Raw genomic sequence first — 9,958 nt, 5'->3', positions numbered from 1 at the left:
CTTTGCCCCACCTCCCTTTCCCACCCGGGCCCATCGTCCTTTTCACACACTGCACACAGTCACCTCAATGGGCATCAGGAAAAGTGGCAGGGGACTCATTGCCTGCCCTACTCTAGACTTCAGGGCAGAGGATTCTAATTCATACCCTAAAAAGAATGGGCTTCATTCTGTGCCATAAAGAGCAAGAGAAACATTTGGGATAAATTTGGGGCTTGCAGTTGTTTGGCAGCTTCTCACATGTTACTGGGGCTGCTGGGAGTTGTATTCCAACAAGTCTGAAGGGTACCGGGTTAGGAAAGGCTTTCTGACACAGGACTGAGAGCACCAGGTATAAACATAGCTCATCTTGCAGTTCATTTTAAAAGAGAAGATAAGACACTCTCTGAACAAAAATAGCTCTTAGACATCAGTTCAATTCATTGCAACAAGAGACTCAGATTCCATTTCTTGAAGCGACATCTGATGTCTCAATTATCCGTGCCTCACAATGTGTAACTTCAGGCAACTACATTTCATAGGAGCTGCCAGAGATATTCAGTGCCTTGTTAAATGTGTCTTTCTCTTGCTCTCACTGCTTGGAACCTGTGAAGACATGGGCTGTGGGGAAGAAGCTTACTGAGGTGTTTCAGTCTTATTGGCACATATTTCACCAAAGTTTGAACAGCATGAACTGAAGAAAGGAAGAAAATGTAATTCCAGAGCATAAATGTCAACAGTTAATACAGGGGACATGAAGTTCTGCAGGTCTTTCCTGGCATTCTGAAAAATAAAATGGTAAATGTTGTGAGCCGTCCCGAGATGCTGAGGCATGTGGCGACGGCATATAAAAGTTTTAAATAAATTAAACAAACAAACAAATGCCTCAAGAAAATGTTTTCCCTCGCTAGCAATGGGCAGTTTCCTTGCTGGCAGCTGTCTCGCAAACAGAGCCTGTTCAGAGACCCTCCTCCAGGTGCCCCTGCCACTTGGGATGGGTTGGGTAGCAGGTAGAGAAAGGACCTTTTCAAGGATGGCACCCCAGTTACGGAATGCCCTTCTTGGAGACTCACCTGGAGCCTGTAAAGAGGACTTTTGGGTACCAAGTGAAGTCCTTTTTAAATATTATTTCCCCAGACTTTGTGAAGCTGGTGCACCCTGCTGACCTGGGTCTTCTTCCTCAACAGCACATTATCCAAAACACGCCCCACCAAGGAATTGGGCAGGGAACTTGGTGGCCATTGAACTGGTGACAGCCACTCTGAAACAAATCCCAGGGGCTTCTCGGTTGCCCGAGCTTCCCTGCGGCTGCATGACGAGAGCTGAAATCATCCCTTCCATTCTAGCCCTTCCCACTGCAGCAAAAAGTGGCCAAAAAACACAAGCCTTCCTTTTGGGCTTTTCCTCCCAGCATGAGAGTTTCCACTTCTGACAATGAGTGTATTTTCTTGTTGTTTGCTTATTTGCTCTTCTGATGTACCTGTTGTCCCTGGGACTCCATTCACTCCTTGGGGAAAGGAGTTATTAATCCTGTGTCACTTGCCCATAAATGCCATTCTCTGTATACATCTATCCTGCCTATCTATACCGAAGTCTAAATATTTATCCTATCTGTTGTTTCTGTCCCAACATAGTGATTTATATTCCCAAGGGGACCTTGAAGCCTGAGCATCAAGCTGGTTGGCTTTACATTTAATGGTCATCAGAATTTTTTCAGGTGACTGAAAGTGCAATTGTATGGCCCCCAAGGATTGTCTGGGAAGCCAAGGGGTTCTTTGGCACCCCAGCTCTGAAATCCTGCTATCTCAGAGCGGGGACTCTGAAGCCCACACTCCTGTCCCACCTCAGCTGCCCTCTGCAGGTTGCAATTGGGCCTTGGAGGGGGAAAGGAGGTACCCATAGGTGGGAAGGGGAGAGGCCGGGGCCATGGTCTGATGTGGTTTGCAGCTGGGGTCCAGCCTCCTTCTCTGCCCTTCTCTGGTACTATATCTAGACAGTCCAAAACGGGTGCCTGGAGAACATGCCTGGGGTCAGACACAGTGGTGATGGAGGTTGCCAGCGATGCCGGCATAGGATGCACAACGGCCTCCAGCTCTGGAAGCTTCTGTGCATCTGACATGGGAGCAAAAGGATACAATATGCAATATACAACATGTTGTACCTAGAGCAAAGACAGCCCACCATCAGCCCTCCTTATATTTACCCTAAACCTGCTGCCCTGGTTAAATGCATGGGCTACAAGTCAAGAAACCGCTGGGTTAAATCCCATCATAAGTGATGGTCTCACCAGTTGTTCTTGGACAAACCACCCTCTCCCTCACCACAGTCTGCATTAATAAAATAGGTTGCTGGCCAGTGCACGTAAAGATCTGGTGGGAGAACAGAAAAGGTTGCTCCAAAGGTGCCAAAATGAATTGGACAGATCATCTTCTGAAGAGACCTCTGCCCTGATGGCCACAGAGTGGCTGGCCTTTTCGACCGAAAGAAGCAGCCGGGGAGTTTGGGGATTATCCCTCTTCCTCTCGACACCCCAGCTGAGGATTGTGCTAATTCAGGGTAGGGTGGAAGAACCAGGGATGCTCAAGTTTGTCCACTTTTTCCTTTTAAACTTGGTTCTTCTTTGTCCCATTTTCATTTGTGGCCTGCTTTCTGGTTTGACTGAGCAAGATGAGTGTACATTTCTGTCTGTATTTTGCAAAAGGGTACACTCGCCCCATCAACAAAAGCATGGATATGCTTTTTTCCCAGTGTATTTCAAAAGGACTGGTGTAGCGTAGCGTAGTGTAGCAAAGCAAAAAGTGTTTGAATGGATTCTCAAGTTCAGGAAGATGTGTTATGGGCAAGTTCAGGGCAAGTTCATATGATTTGAAAAAAAATGAAATTCACTAAATCAAAGAGAGTGTAGTAATTGTAAGGGAATCCTGGGTTAGGAGCCTTGAGAATGTACTCTTGGATGTATGCAGGGAGATACCTTCACCTCAAAAGAGAACAACCCAGGTAAATCCCCACTGTAGAGACAAACCTTTGCAACAGCATTGCCAGGTAGAGGCGTGTCCATCAGCTACAAAGTTCCAGAACATACACAGGGAGTTTTACAGGTTTGGAGTTACATACACAGGAGTAGAGTTGAGGATGTGCAAATAATGGGTGCATAATGTAGTCATAGTCAAAACAGTGTGAGAAATCTGTAAAGGGGAAATAACACAATAGTGCACAAATACAGGATATTGACATGGCAATCAGAAAGGCACATGAATCATTACAGGTCTTGGATGTGATCTTGAACATATAAGCAAGTGTGATTACAATATGACCAGAAAAACTGGTCAGAGCAGCTTTGCCACTGCTAGCAGAAGAATGGACATCAAGTAGCTTTCCTTCAGAGCCGCATTCCACAGAGGATTAACTTTGCAACTAAATGTAGCAGCCACCTCAGGCGAGCAGAGAGTCTCAGTCTCTTAAAGGGACAGATCATACGAGTAAAGCTTCATGGGAAAAAAAGGAGCCTGGCTTGGAATTCTGCTTCTTTCTGGACATTGCAGGTTTCATTTTACATCACAAAGGTACATATAAACAACATTTCTCTATAAAGATTTCTTTGGATTTCCCCAACGTAAGCAAACAAAATGCACAGATTGGTAGGCTGCAGCGTGTATCACACTGAGACGGAACTCAGGCTGCACTGGGGGAGCTGAAAAGCAGGCGTCTCTGGGGCACAGCATCCACTGGAGTGTTAAGCTGTGACTCTCCATTTACAGTCAGTCTGCATATTAGTGAATAAATAAGGCACATGGCTCGAAGCTTCTGGTGATCTCAGTCAAAGGAAGCAAAGCCCCTGGGCTGGAAGTTGGATTCACAAACACACACACACTTGCACCTTCCTATTAAGAACGTCCCAGGTTTTGTTGGGCGCTCCTGATTGCAAAGCTACTGGCTTGACATTTAGTAAGAGCACTTGCTGAAATTGCATTGCTCTCTAGAGAATTTCATTTTTCTTCATCAGAAGGAGAGAGATTTCCTAGCAGGAAACAATTTATTTTCTGACCATTGCAGCACCTGCCAAGAGAAAACACAATTCTGAAACAACAAAGAAGAACCAAATGAGATTTGCAGGGAGAGGCCAGTGCTCTTTGGAGAGTATTTATTATTTATGTCTATCTATTAATGATATTTCTATACCATCCTTGTTGTCAAAAAGCCCCCAATGTTCACAAGAAATTGAAAATAAGGCAATGAAAAAAACACAAAATGAAAACAGCAGCATGCTAAAAAATATGTCTAAAGGTTCTGTTAAAGAGATGTGTCCTCGCACCATTTCTAGAAGTGAACAGTTTAGGGGCCAGACACAATTCTGGAAGGTGCTCATTCCATAGTCAGGGAGCAACATGAGGGGCAGAGTCCTTCCCCGTGTGCTCAGAAAATGTCATTCTATAGGTAATAGAGCCCCGTTGATCTAATAACCGAACAGGCTCACAAGAGGTAGAGACAAGACCTTTAGACAAGTCCCGAAATCCTGAATAACGTATTATCCTCACACAATCTCTTGGGTCCCTGTGTTTTTTGAACAGGGGGTGTTTCAGGCTGCAATCTGAGAGCCAATGTGGTATAGAGGTTAAGAGTGTGGGACTGGGACTCAGGCGATCTGGGCTCCAGTCCCCATTCAGCCATGGAGCTTGCCAGGTGACTCTGGACCAGTCACAGACGCTCAGCCCAACCTCCCTCACAGGGCTGTTTTGAGGATAAGATTCAGAGGTTGGGAAGGATGATGCAAACCACCTTGAGTTCTGTGGAAGGAAGGAAGGTGGGACGTAAGCATGATAAACAAACCAACAAATAAAATCTCCTCTATAGCTTTCCAAAATGGCAGGGGCCGACACCTTGTGGCTCTGCAGATGTTTCATCCTCCAGCTTACATCATGCCTCACCACTGGCTATATTGACTAACGTTGATGGGACCAAGAGTTCTAATAGGGGTAGCCCAGCCCTACTAATACAATACTTTGAAGGCAAAGAGCATAAGAAAACCCCTGACAGATAACCTATCTATCTAGTCCATCGTCTGTTACTCAGCCAGTGCTTGAAGGACTGGAGGCATTCAGGGTGGGTGGTCCTTACCTTCAGGAAGGCAAAGGAGACATAATTAAGCTAAAATTGAAGGTAGCCAGGCTCGGGACTTGTGAATTTTATGAAGCATGCCTGTTTTTTTCCTCCCATCCTCAGAGTACACTCTCCAATGGTGGTCAGCCAACTGCTTCTGAGAAGCCCACCAGCTGTTTTCGGCATGTGACAACAGTCCTCCCCTTCTGTTGTCCTGCAGCACAACTGAGTGATAGACTGCACTGAAACATGGAGGTTCCACATAACTTCCTGGCAAGCAGTTTCTGACAGACCAGAGGTGAGCAAACCATGGCTCTCCAGATGTCTTGGCCTGCAACTCCTATAATCTCTCACCACTGGCTGTGCTGGGGAAGATGGTGCACGATACCCACCCCTGTGATGGGTCAAGAGCCCCAGAAGTGATCCAGTCTCCATTTAGAGCCACCTAGGACAGTAGCCACCCCTGTAGCATAATCCACAACTTTGAACTGGAACGCACTGGGAGTCATAGGACTTTGTTCTCTCCCTCTAGGCAGAGAATTGCTCCCTTTATATATACTGTGTGAAGATTGTACCTGTACCGTAGTTACAGATTACTAATTTTACTTCGGTGAGACCCCAGTGTCTGTCATCTGGGAAAAGGGAGAAATAAGTGATTTCTAACCATTCTCTCTATTTTATAATTTGATGACTAATAGCACAGATTTAGTTCAGTCCCAAGGACACTGGAACTCCTTTGAGATCAGGGCCTCCAACTGTGCAGCAGAAACTTTCCTTCGGTTTATTGTTACAGGTTGGTTAACATGCAGCAGATGTTGGACAACGGGAACTATTATTCCAGCCACTGCAATGAAAATAAATTGAGCCCTCTGTAAAACTAGCATGAAAGTAATTGCAGCAAGTGCACCTGGAGGCACTGCATTTGTGTGTGCGGATCCGTGCGTGCATGGTATTTTCGATCCTCATATGCATACCAGGAACATTAAAACCCCTGTACTGGCTTTATTAATTTTCACATCACAAAGCAGGACAGGTTTACGGAGAAGTGCTACTGATCAGCAGTAAAAATAATTAAATAACATCTGGAAAGCAGTAAAGAAGCGGTGGATGGTGGGGGGAATACCACTCTGCGAGACACTGTAATCATCTTGGCCCATGTAATAAAGGCACTTGAGCTGAGCAGTGAAGAAAAGTGATGAGCCATGATATGCCGTCATGGGGCTTCTGCCTCTTAATAGCCACCTGTCCTCCTGTGAACGCACCCTGCTAAAATAGGCCTGTAATAAGCAAGGGAACGGAATTACCTGAGCTCACAGCTAGCAGGATCAAGCTCTTCATACAGTCTGTGATCGAGTGAATTGCTTCCCAGGAAAACAAGAGCTGCTTCTTCACTTACGTTGCCTTCTTACGGAATCAAGCCCACAGACGTCCCGCCTAGCTTGACTTCCAGAAGAAAGAAATATGTGGCTTCCAAAATCTCACAGACTAAAACAGGGACACATTTATAACTGTCCAATTCTTGCATCATCCTCATATATGTTATCATATTTCAATGGGTTCTGTGCAGGGAGGCCAGTATCCTACTCTGCAGAAGACAGTCCTCTGGTTTGGAGAGTGGCAAACCATAGTCTTCTATCTGGAAGGGTCCTCTATTCGATGGGCAAGTCTGGTTTAAAGTCAAAGGACCATCCAAAAGGGAGAGCTGGAAACTTGAAGTTGCCCATCAGCTTCTGGACTGAATTGCATCTGTTATGATGAGAAGCATTGTAGTTCTATTTGCATTGTTGTTGTTATTTCTATATTTTCACTTAAAGATAGAAATTCGCATGTGTAAATGTTATGCAATTTTTATCATCTTTTCAGAATAAAATTGCAAGATTATGAATGGAGACTGTCTTTAAGCATATTTGGCCTGTGTTTTGTGAGCTGCACAAGCACGTAATGTAAACTCGAATCTCAGATTAATATTTAAACTGATTCATTAACATTATATGATGAAATATACAGGGCTAGTTTTTTACATCAGTTTCAATCAGGGTTTTATTTATTGTAGTTTGTGTGATCTTCCAAGGAGGAGACAGTTGTGTCTCCATGACAACCTTCTAGTACAGTGTAAAAGATACAGAACACAACTTTTGTAACAATAAAAATCACAAAAGCCCAAGCTCTGTAATCAACTGGTTGTATTATACTGGTTTTTATTATTTTAAAGACCTTCTTATTCCAGGGGCTCCTGCTTCCTCCTTTTGCATCTCCCTGTTTGCTAAATTGCTAATCTTAAATTGCAGCATAGAACCATGGATTCATAGAATAGTAGAGCTGGAAGGGGCCATGAAGGCCATCGGGTCCAACCCCCTGCTGTTGCAGGACACCACGTTACACCACCCCACTCAGGTGGCTGTCCAGTTTCTCCTTGAATGTCTCCAGTGTGGGAGAGTCCACCACCTCTCTGGGCAGCTGGTTCCACTGTCGTATTGCTCTGACCGTGAGGAAGCTTTTCCTGATGTCCAGCCTGAATCTGGGTTGTCACAGATCCCCTCACCCTTTTTTTTCAAGTTATCCTACTCCTCTTGGACTTCTTCTCCCTTAAGAGCGAGTTGCCATGACATCTTGCTTATCATTCTTCTGAGTTTATTAAAGTTGGCTTTCGTGAAGTCCTGGGAATGTGTTTGGCTGCAGTTAACCTTTGTTTCTTTTAATAACTGAGAATTCAAGTATTACATGGTAACCATGCCCCAGAGTTCCTATGGCTGCTATTTTGTCCACTGGGTCATCTCTGTTAGTATTAAATCAAGGATAGTTGATCATCTTGCTCCTTCCTCTACCTTCTGCTGGAGGACGTTGTCAGCTACACATGTCAGGAATGTCTTGGAGGGTCCATGTTTTGCAGAAATTGTCACCCAGCGTGTGTCAGGGAAACTGAAGTCCCCCATGATGACTACATCATTCTTGTTGAAAATGCTGGCAAGCTGCTTTTTGAAGGTTGAACCCCTGTCCTCTTTTTGACTGGGTGGTCAGTAATAGACACCAATAACTAGGTTTTTCTTACTTTTTGCTCCCTTTAAATTAAGCCAAATGCTTTCAGTCAGGCTACTAAATTCCTGTTCTCGAATTTCTGTGCGGATACATGTATCTTTTGAAGAGGAATCAGCATGAATATCTAAGAACATTAAAGTCTAACTACATGTGATGTGTTTGCTTTTTAATTAGATAAAATGCAGGGAAATTCAATTCATACCACGTCTCAATGTACAGGGATGGAGTAGACTGAGTCTTTCCCTCTCCTGAAAATTTCCCCAGGCTTCAATAGAATGACTCCACCACCAGCAGGAGCTTTTTCTCCTTTTAGTACAGTGCAAAATGTGAAAGGGGGGGGTTTGGTGGGAGAGGTCACAGCCATGCTAGAACAGGCCAAAGATCCCGTTTGTCCTATGCCCTATTTCAAACCATGGCTAGCCAGATCATCCTGCAAAACTAACAAGCAAAGCTGGTAGCCACGTGTGATGGGAAATCTTCCTATATATGGTTGCAAGGAGATCAAAGCAACCTGTTGTGCTTTATTAGTAGCCCTGTGGTACCTCGCCAGGAAATGTTCTGAGTAGTAAACTTTAGTGAATGAAAGCCTATTTTGTCAGCTCTATGGACAGTAAAAATACATGGCAGGCTGACAGAGGGAGCCCTGTATTCTGGAACAATAAATTCATGGTGCACCTCCTCCTTCAGCCTTCCCAGCTTCCAGTCCCCATTTTTTACTAGGAGAAATCCTGCTTTAGGTCTGTATTAAGAGCTCTTGTAAGGCTTAGATTAACTGTTTCCCACCCTTCAAGGCATTTCCCACCCATTCTTAGCTATTGAAAATGCAAGAATCATTTGGTCTTGGAAGAGATACATTGAAAAATATTGGGGGGGTGGGGGTTGGCTCCTGTAGCCAGCAGGCGCTGTCATCCGCCTTTTCTGTTCTTCTATCTTAATCATCTTTGTGAGATCTTGTGGTGGAGGAGGGAGAAATCTTCTAAGGCCTTTGGCTGGCCATTTCCTTTCTCCCTCCCCGCTGTTACTGAACTCAGCTGGTCAACAGTTAGGGCAAGCCTGGGTGGACCCCGGATCCCGAATCCCTAAGTCTTGTCTCAGGTTCCTTTTGGAGACAAGACTTAGAGCCAAAGACAGAGAGGGGATTAATCTTTCCCACATCAGAGTCTCACCAGAAATGCAGAAACCATTCATTATGTACCCCACATCAAAAACATGATGTCCAGATATAAAGTCGATACATCCACATACTGTTGATTGCCTTCTTTTGTTAGTTTACAGAAAAACCCATTATTCTTCCAAGGACTTCCCTTTCCATATGTCCACTAAAGATCTCCCAACAATTCACACCCACCTCTGTGGGGGAACAGGGCCTGTTGGTTCCTGGAAGGAGCTTGTAAAATTGCTCCATGCTTCCTGGAGGCAAGGATACCAGTAGACGTACACATTCATTCTGATGGTCCGTCTTTCCACAGAGAGACGCCATGACGCCATCAATCAATGTCCTCTTTCCACTTTCATTCAAACTGGCACTCAGTGAATAGAAAGGGACAAAATAATCTGCATCCAAAATCAGGGAAATGTTGGTTTTATTTAGGTGTCAAGACAGAGGCCATATTCATATATATATTGGGGGAGGGGGAGAGAGAGAGAGAGATTTCCTTCTTAGGGATACAGAAAAGAACTACTTTAACTCACAGTCAAGAATTTTCAGAAAAGTGATCCTTAGAAGAAAATGTAAAAAAAATGCATAAAGGCTTGGCCAAATGATTACATCTCCACTGTATTATCCAAACTCGTCTGCTCTGTATTCTTCCTACTTTATCTGAATAATCATAGGGTATATTTTATATTC

This window comes from Varanus komodoensis, unplaced genomic scaffold (genome assembly GCF_004798865.1).
Source record: "Varanus komodoensis strain SLA01 unplaced genomic scaffold, ASM479886v1 scaffold3, whole genome shotgun sequence".
Lineage (NCBI taxonomy): Eukaryota > Metazoa > Chordata > Lepidosauria > Squamata > Varanidae > Varanus > Varanus komodoensis.
This window is presented reverse-complemented; position numbering follows the sequence as displayed.